The sequence below is a fragment of the Athene noctua genome, chromosome 14 (genome assembly GCF_965140245.1).
Source record: "Athene noctua chromosome 14, bAthNoc1.hap1.1, whole genome shotgun sequence".
NCBI lineage: Eukaryota > Metazoa > Chordata > Aves > Strigiformes > Strigidae > Athene > Athene noctua.
This window is the reverse complement of record NC_134050.1, coordinates 8,828,921-8,837,734: the sequence shown is the minus strand read 5'-3', so window position 1 is coordinate 8,837,734 and position 8,814 is coordinate 8,828,921.

Genomic DNA, 8,814 nt, shown 5'->3' with positions numbered 1-8,814 from the left:
TCCTGCCCCGCTGCCTATAACGCGCCCAGCCTGCGGCGGCGCTCCCGGTGGAGGGCGGGGGGGTGTGCTGCCCGCTGCACCCGCCGCCGCTCTCGCCCCGGGGCTTCCGACGACGCTTCCTTCCTGCCCGCCCCTCCCTGCCTCCCCGCGGCGGCCGCTGCCGGGGACGCCGCTCCCGTCGCACTTTCTCATGATGTCATCCCGCCTCGCGCCGCCGCCGCCGGCCCCGCCACCCCCGCCGGGGGCGCGCGTGTGTGTGCGCGCGCGCGCGTGTGTGTGCGCGGCCCCGCCGCGGGCGCGCGCATTCCTCGCGTGCCGCCGCCCGCCGTAATCTCACGAAGAGACGCGCGGGGAAGCTACCGGCGGGGAACGGGCCCAGGGGGGGTTGAACCGGCAGGAACGAGCCGGGGGGAGCGGGCAGCGGCACTGCCTCTCCCTCCTGCCGCCTCCCTTTCTGCGCCGCTGCCTCTCGTTATGTCCTGACGAGGCGGGAGGGGCAGCGGTGCCCCGTGAGGGAGAGGGGCTGAGGGTCCGGCGGCTCTGGTGGGGAGCGCGGCCCGGGGACAGCCCAACCGCTGTGGCGGTCCCCCCGCCCGCCCGTCCGCCATGTTTTCCCCTTGGGTACGCGCCCCCACGGGGCCTGGCACAAAGCCGCACGTCTTCTGGATGGATCTGGGGGGTCCCCGGGCCGTCCCCCTTGGGCGGACAAGTGCTTCTGGGTGAGACATTCCTCCGAGGCATCGCTGAAGAAGTGGGGCCTCAACTCCAGCACGCGGAGGAGTGATGGGGCAGCTTTCCCTCCTCTCCATCCGGCGCTGACCGCGGCAGCGGCCAGAATGCAGGGCCACCCCGCGGGGCCTGTGGAGGGAGGGATTTCGAGGAGCAAAGCTCAGGGAGGATTTCAGTGGGATAACCATCACCCAGCTGGGGAGAGGCATGAGCCTGGGTGGGAGGAAGGGTGAGCCCAGCCCAGAGCAGAGGTCGGCTGGCCGGGGTGTCCTGAGGTGAGGAGGTGGGACTGGACAGGCAGGGACAGGCCGAGGCCACCTTCCAGAGCTGATTGAAATTAGCCCAAGTTTAACCTGGACAGCAGAGGTTAAGAGTGTGGAGAAGAGAGGCAAAAGGGCTAAGGACAGGGGAAGGAAAAGGAAGGAAACCAGGGCTGGTTTTATTCCTTCATCAAGAGAAACCTCATGTTCGTCCACGCCAGAAATGAGCTGATGGAAGGAGGCACCAAAGGAAGCCTGGAGACAGCATCAAGGTGAATAAACAATGTCTTTATGCACCAACATCCTCAAAGTGAAAGTGTTTCAGTGGAAAGTATTTTGATTTCAAAAACAGCAGCTACAGTTTCTGTTTTGCTATGCACTGTTAACCCAGAGACCTCAGTTGACAGTATGTTTTGGTAATACATCAGCTTGAAAATGACCAACATAGATGCAGGTGTTTGATACGGATTTGTGAGCTATGAAAAAGCACGTCTTAGCCACATAAAGCATTTAAACTCGATTTACAAGGTAGCAAAGGAACATTTTCTCCATTCCCCAAACTGACACTTCCTCTGTGTCCTATTGCAAGGCAATTTAAAGGCACATCATAAATACCATTAGAAGTTTGTTGTTGAATTGGATATTGGTAGTAGTTTTTGAAGGACAGTCTTACTATTGTTCATCCTCTTTTCACCAATACTACAAACCAAAAAACACAGGGAGATGTTTCGTGGTGATTATAGGTTCAGTTCTGCTCCCACTAAGTCAGCAGCCGTTGGGTTGCTGTGATGGGGCAGATTGCTGATGTGATGACATGTGGGGTGTGGGGACAGAGAGTTTACCAGAATGATCCTTACACTGTGTTCTTCATTAGTGGCAAAGCCCTAATCAAATTTTGCAGAGTACCTTGCATAATTCCCGATAAGTGCCAGTAAATCAGTATGTATCACATACGCTGCAGAAAAGCTATTTCAGGAATGTCTTAGGTGTCGTCTCTTACATTTTATTTGTCTCCCTCTGCCAAAAAAAGATGAATTAGTAATCGTGATCCAGACTATCAGATAGGCTGGGCTGGTGGGGTAGCTCACGGAGGCAGGTTTGCTTCCTGGCTAAAGGTATTGGCTCCAGAGAGACGGAGCTGCAGAGATCAACACATGTCCCTGTGCACTTCCCTGTGCAGTAAAAAGGTGTGATGATAGAAGCTTATTTTGGAACTCTCTGGTCTAAATACAAATGAGATCTGGCACATTTTTGTCACCAACTCCACCACCTGTTCTTCAGCTCTCCCAGAGCCCAGAACTGAGTCCATCCAGCCACACACTGCACTTCTCATTTCAGTCCCCTGCCCCAGCTGCTCTTTCTCCTCCTGCCTGAAAGTGGCAAATCTGATCACCACACCTTTGTGACACTTTCTGAGTAAGTGGTGCAAATAACCTCAGAGGCCAGATTTTTGGGAGTGCTCAGCACTTCTTAACTCCGGTTTAAGCCAGTGGCAGTTCTAGGGGACATTTCTTCAGTAAGTCATGTGTCTGGCTCCCCTGTGATGTCCTCACCTTCTTTAAGGTCCCAGTTCTTGGTACATTAACTTGGGACAGAAGGAGAGGCTTTCAAAATCAAAGTCCTGTTGACATCTGACACCCACCTAAATTGTTTCCCTGTTCTCTTATCCTTTCTGTTGACTTGAAGTCCCATTTTTGGGAAGCTCATCTGCCTTGTTTCAGAACTGCTTGAGTACCACTGCTGAATGCATTTGGTTGAACAACCACAATGACCATAAGAACATACCTCTTACTACCTAACATTTCTCACCATACGATGATCTCCACCAGGGGCTGAGAGAAGGTGAGGATGAGGAGAGAAAGAAACCTGCTTCATTGAAAAGCGGTGGACTGGATAATATAAATGATTAGGATTTAGGGTATTTCACTGAAGCAGCTGCAGTTCAGTAGAATGAACAATCCGGGAGAGTCTCCTTTTCTTCTGGAGTTCTGCAAATGACTCCCAACTCTTTCTAAGCCTGCGGGCACCTTCATGCACCCGGCAAGAGGAGGGCCTTGCTGTTTGCTGCCGTGAGACTCTGGAAGCTGAGGTTGCTCTAATCACCTGCACGAGTTTACATCTCTCAGACCATTTTGAAACCTTCATCTGTTTTACTCCTTGATTGTAAAGTGGATTGGCACCTCTCTGAAGGACAAGTATGTGTTCTTTGAACCTTTAGTAAAAATCATTTGGCTCAAAACCAAGTCTAAAACGCTGGATTATAATTTTGACCTGAAGCATAGATGACAAAATGATAAATTTGCAAAACTCAGGCATTTTTCAGAGCACATGAATTCAATGGGAGTATTACCATCAACATCAAAGGGAGCAGGATTGAACCTGTAATGTATAGCACTAATGACTACAGTCAAATAAACTTATATTGCCTGGGTTTTCTACCACTTTTTGCCTTTTGCGTTTGCACACTTTCATGTGTGTGCCAAGTGAGTGGATCCAGAGTGCTACCATTTCGAATCTGGGGCACCTATACCAGGTTGGTAAAGATATAAATAATGATGCAGGGTGGCAAGCTTTGGGGAATCTGGTCTTCTTGTTTCCATAAATCAGTAAAGGAAGTGAAAAACTGAAAACCTTGAAAAATGAGATTATAGTCTTAGTGAGATCTTCAGAAATGTTTATACTTAATTTGATCTGCTTGTGGCAACTGGTATTTTTTTACTACCTTGCGGTGCAGCTCAATTTGATTAAAAATGAGTATGAAATAGCATATCTTTGGGGAAATTCATAATCCTAGACTTCCGTCTTTGTATACTATTTGTTTTATCCTCTTTCTGCTGTGTCTGGAATAGTGCACAACTGTCAGCAGTAGATGTTTTGTCCCCTCTGGTTAGTTCTTACCTGGCTCGCTTTCTACAGAGCTACAGATAGTGACAGAAGAGAATGTAAGGTATGATAATAGCCTCCTATTTAACTCAATTGAATTTCTTTTGTTGGCTAATTTTCATTTGTGTTTACATCGTTTTCTAAATTGCTGAGATTTACAACCTTAAACTGTGGATGCTTCTTCTTGGGGGAAAAAAAAAAAAAAAAAGGAGGAGGAATCATCTTTCTGCATGTGTATTACATTTCAGATGGATTAAAGTAAAGATGTCAAAACTTGAATGTCAGTTTTGATTAACAGCTAGATCAGAAATGCTTTGTTTCCCAAGTATGAGATTTTCTATGGTCTTAACATTGCCTTGGCCTAGGAAAAGCCTAGAGTTTGTAGCAGCATTGATGTCTACTTTTAAAGTAAAGAACAATCAAAATTAAAAATGTGATGTTATTCCATTCTAAATTACCTTTATCATTTACATTTTCTTGATTCCTTGCTTGGGACTTAAGTAGATTTATCGAAGTTTTTAGTTTGTGCTGCCTATTGACAGGATCCCCAGTAATTCAGAAATGGTAAGGCTCAGTCAGCGCTTGTAAAACCTCCATTCCCTTGACTATCTCGGGAAGGTCTTTTTCATGCAGCTACACAGTTTGGAGGATACTCTCACAGGATTCCCTAGTCATCAGGCTAAGAAGACGTCTGGATGAACACAGTGAAGTTAGATGAGATAATCTGACAGAGATACTCAACTGGAAAATGGTATGGCATGCAGATCCAGCACTTCAACCACCCGAAGAGAAAACTAATTAAACAATAATACTTATTTCCAACCCAGAATACTCACAGAGGTCTGCCAGACACAAGCTCTGTCACATGCATGGCTATCATGGCATAAGTGCTAATGGCGGTGTGTTTTGAAACGTGCAGGTAATTTCCCAGAATATTGTGCTGGAAAAGGGAGGATCTGCAAAAGGGGAATGGCTACATTTTTGCCTGAAATGCATGATAGAGCTGTGCCCCTACCTTATCTCTCCTCTTTAAAATCTGTCTGTAGTTTGAGCATATTTTGTCCACAACCAAAGTATTTCATCAAATCCCAGCTTTGGCTTTGAATTCAGGCTGGGGCTGGAACTGGTTAAAGAAGCTGAATCTCAGCAAAACTTTAGTATAAAAGCAGGAAAACTTTCTCAAGAAATACTGAGAATATTTTTTTCCTACTTCTGGAGGATGTAGGACAATGATTTTCATTGATGGAAATGAGGCCAGTTTGTGAATGATTTAGAAGCTAATTCAGGAAAAGACTTAAACATGTGCCTAAACTTAAATAAGTAGACCGGAATTACTCATATGCTTAAAAATTAAATATATGTTTAAATACATTAGTGAACTGGAGCCTAAGGGTACAGTTTGAAGTTAAAGCTAAACTAATCTAGACAGTAGTTGTTGCTGAAAGTCATTAGTCTTCTTCTGGTTTACTTCCCTGAAATGGCCCACGCTGGAGTAAAACAAATGCAGTTTGTTGACAGTAACTGCTACTTTCTCAACAACTTTGAAAAGTATTCATTTCTCATAAAAATGCAAGTAAAAGTCTTAGCTAATACTAAAAATCAACAGAGATACACTGAAGTCGGTTTTTGTACTAACATGCAATCCCTGTTTGATTTCACAAGCTACAGCCTGTTAGGGAAAGAAGTAAGGAGAGCAGTTCTCACGCTGGCTAGGATGCATTTATTTCTTGTGCTTATGGGCTCCTGCATCCTCCTAATGATAATAACTAAGGGTAGGGGAACAGGAAAGCAAATATGTCACTGAAATCAATCTGACTGCAAAGCAAGCGAGAAGAGACAGGGTGTTTTGAGATGCTCACCCTTCACGGTGGGATGGAGAAGGTATTGTAGGCACACCAGCACCGCTGGGGGCCTCTCAGCCTCGCTGGAACCAGCTGCAGAAAGATTAGGGCTTCACTGCTTCAGTTTGGCCCTCTGTGAAGGTTTTGCTACAAGCAAGAGGACCACACTGTCTCCTGGCAAACTGACTGATGTTTTTCCAGAATAAAACCATAGAGATTGAAGACTGTTCAGAAGACCTGATACAAAGGCAGGTGACCCCTTGGGAAGGTTGAGGCTTCCTGGACATACACCAGGAAGCCAGGGGCTGGAGGGGATGATGCCTGCAGAGTTGTCTGTACTTTTAAAGGTGGTGATAGCAGATCTCAGTCTGTCAGCACAAACGTTTAAAAGCAGCGGTGGTCGGAGGGCCCCAGGTATCCTTCTGGCAAGCTTTCCATGGAAAGAGGAAGACTGGAGTCTGTGGATTTCTATCATGGTCATTTGTGCTGCAGCTGAGCACTTGGCTGCCTGCCTATGACGGCTTTGTGATAAGACTCTGTGCAAAGATCCAGCATATTTTTAATCAAATGTTTCCATTAGTTTTAATATATTGTACCCATCAGATTACAGTCACTCAGCAAAAATCCAGCCTTCGACACAGTGTCCCATTTATCCTTGTTCCTACCATGCACCCAGCTCTGTTCTGCTGACGTTGGTTCTGGTTGTACAGTCCTGTTATGGGTTTTCTTTGGGGGGTGGTGCAATTAGCCTGGTTGGAGCAACCAGGCCAAGGAACATCAAGCAGTAAAATAAAGTCTTGATGACATATTTGAACTCTTGTAGACCATGGGTTATCTGATCTGCAAGGTCACTGCTATTCTCTGGGAAAGTTTAAAAGAATCTGCTCCTGTTTCAAGCTTAAAGGGCCCTTCTTGACAATTTTAGGATGCAAATTCAGTTTTTCTTTAAATATATGCAGTTCTGCATTGTTGAGTGTTTCAGAGTATTTACTACCTGTATTTTTGTTTCCTTTTAACTCTCATCAAAGACAAAGAGAGTAAAATTCATTTCAATGAACAAAAGGAAAAAGTGACTCCAGTAACGCTCCTTCTGCTATCAAAACTGAATGAAACACAGAAAGGATAATAATAATAATAATAATAATAATAATAATAATAATAATAATAATAATGTGAAAACAAGAAACCTAAAAAGAACTTTAATTCCTTTTAATAATTTAAGCTGTCATCAGTAGCAGAAATAAGGAATTATATTTCAGACATGACTTATACTAGACATGTCTTAAAAAGAAGAAGAGAAAGACAAATTGATAATGCCTGAAGAGGCTATTCCTGGGAGTAAAAAAGTGCAGAATCAGGCCCTGGGAAGCCAAGTATCTTTTCCACTGTTCAGTCTGTAGAAAAAAGAAATGATGGCCCTTGATCTTTAGCAGCTCTAACAGATGGACTTGGGGAAGCAGTAGGAAAATAACATCATTAAAAGTTTTGTCTTGCTGTATTTATGAAAAGTCAAGTTGTGCCTTGCTCAAAATGTTTGAAGTTATTATATTACAAAGATTTGGTATTAATATGATTAGCTTAACAGTATTCTTCTGTAATACACATCATAAAGTCCTGTCAGAATGAAATTGAATGCTAAAAACATCGCATAATAACTTTCACAGACCATTAAGGTTTAAGGCTACAGCGTGGGAGTTTATTACAAAGAGACCCTCTTACATCAGCATATACTTTAAGTTAGAGGTATTTCCCCCCCCAGGCTTTCTGTGCCGCAAAGTATGGTGTTTGTTTATGTTCCTATACAGACTGGCTTAGCTTTGTGGTGGGGTTGCTGCAATGGCGCAAGGAGTCCTATAGGAAGGACTTGAGAAGGTGATTATTTTCCTTTCACAGCAATCAGAATATGTAGACTCTTGGCCATTTTATCCTTGCTGGCTGTGGCAAACTATCACCCCTCTGTTTCCCTGCTGTTATAATAACAGTGTTATCCAGCAGGATGCGGTATGACTTTCCCTCACCGGTGTCTTTCATGCCACTCTGTGTACCGTTGGGAACAAGGATAGTGCATGTCCTTGCCTCAGGGATTATAAATTTAATGCCCTTAAAGAACATGTAATTTATCTACAAAGCAATGCACTACTTGTGTCATAAAAAATTCTTATCACCCAGTAGGAATATGGGTTCAGATCCATTTATTTGACTCTGTGTGGGTATCAGTTTAAGGAAGGATCCTATTGCCTTGTGATTATCTCCTCAGGCTGATTTTACCCTGGTATAATTCCATGGGCTTCCATGAATCTATTTCAGAATCATGTTGAGCAAGTGGGGAAAGATTGAGTGATATCACTCAATGAAATTAGAGTGATAGCAAAATATGAGCTGGAGTCTTTGGCAGGAAACTCTATCATTCTCCATTGATAAAAAGTTTATGATTAATCACTGGCTTGATTACATTACCCTTTAATGAAGCTTCTAAGCGCTAAAGAACAGGGACTTTGGTGTGTTTTTTTGTTTTGTTATCTCTTGACCATGGCTCTGCTGGTGTGATTTTATAGAATCATAGAATTGTTTAGGTTGGAAAAGACCTTTAAGATCATCAAGTCCAACCATCATAAAAGGTCTTGCATCGATTTCCCCTAGCTACAACTGTTCCCACCCTGTAAGGGGGAATTAAGGTCATATTATTCCTTGCTGATGCTTCCACAGTTGGAACTGTTTCAGTGGAAAGTAAAAATGTAGGTGAAAATATGTGTTGGTTTCATTTATACTGCAGAATTACCATCCTCTTCCTTGGATTCATTTCTCAGCTTTCCCCAGAGCTCTTGGGAACCCACACAGACGTCCATGGGATTTTCTTCCACAGAAAACTGCTGATGTTAACCATGGATCTGCAGCACAGGCAGCTGTTAGCAGCAGTTTATACTAACCTTCCTCACACAGGATCCCACTGCACTTCACAAACTAGTCAAATACAGCACCACTGATGTGCAGTGAGTGCCGGGGCAGAGTGTGACAGCTATTCAGCACAGAGTACCTGGATCAGGATGGTTTTATCCAAAGGCACAGGAGCCAATTCCATCTCTGGTGAGAAGTGTCCTGGG